This window comes from Lipotes vexillifer, unplaced genomic scaffold (genome assembly GCF_000442215.2).
Source record: "Lipotes vexillifer unplaced genomic scaffold, Lipotes_vexillifer_v1.1 scaffold728, whole genome shotgun sequence".
Lineage (NCBI taxonomy): Eukaryota > Metazoa > Chordata > Mammalia > Artiodactyla > Lipotidae > Lipotes > Lipotes vexillifer.
In genome coordinates this window covers 343,620-344,577 of record NW_006783590.1, presented here as the reverse complement: position 1 = coordinate 344,577, position 958 = coordinate 343,620, and positions in this window count along the sequence as shown.

The following is a 958-nucleotide window of genomic DNA, read 5'->3' as shown; positions in this document are numbered from 1 at the left end:
GCCTGACCGAAGGCGCCTCTCCCGGTAAAACAGGAAGGACGGGAAAGGATGGGTGTGCGTCCAAGTAGCTGTCTAGATCAAGGAGATCCTGTGGCCTCCATTTCCTCCCGGAAACGGGAAAGGAGACGATCTGAGTGATGTTAGGGAGTTGCAGATTTAGGAGGAATTTCAGAGATTTGGGACTTCCTGGTAGAGAAACCAGTGCAGGAGGGGTGGCTGAGGAAGCCCAGGGAAGGAGGAAAAGGCCCAGGCCCCATACAGAAGGAAAAGGTGTGGGAGCCTGGGTGGCGGCCCGAGCCAGGGGAGAGGTGACAGAGGTGACAGAGGTGACAGGTGGCCAGACGGGAAGCGCCCCCTGGAGGGCAGTTTCTGAGGCAGGTGAGGGCGGCAGCGAGGACACCGGGAGAGGATGGAAAAGGGAAGAAGTGAAGCGGAAGATTTCAGAGGCAGAAGCAGGAAGGCAGCTCCCGCCAAGACTGGAGGAGCCGGAGGGCAGGTCCCATGGCCCCAGCCTCGGCCTGTGTTTCCCTCTCCCCTCATCTCATTCAGGGAGCGTTGTGTTTGCCGCCTTCTTTTTTCCATCTTACGAAAGTCAAATGCAAGTCCTACCTTTGGAGCATGGGGGAGGCAACAGAGGTCGCTGAGGATCAACACACGCAAGAATCGTGTTTCTCCTTTTATTTAAAAACAGTGCTTCGTTACCATTTGCAAAGGCAGAGGCAGTGCTCCTCCTTCGCTTAGAGTTTATAAAAGCCAGCAACATGATCAATAATTTATACACATGGATAGTAATACAAAAAAATAAGGAATAAAAGCTAAAGATCTAACTACTCCGACCTTCACAATTCCAGCTACTTGATAATAATAGGAGTAACCCAATGAATACTGTATGGTCTGAAAGCTACTATACAATATGATTCTTAACAAGAAGGGGAGGGAATTAGAGACGTCACAAAGC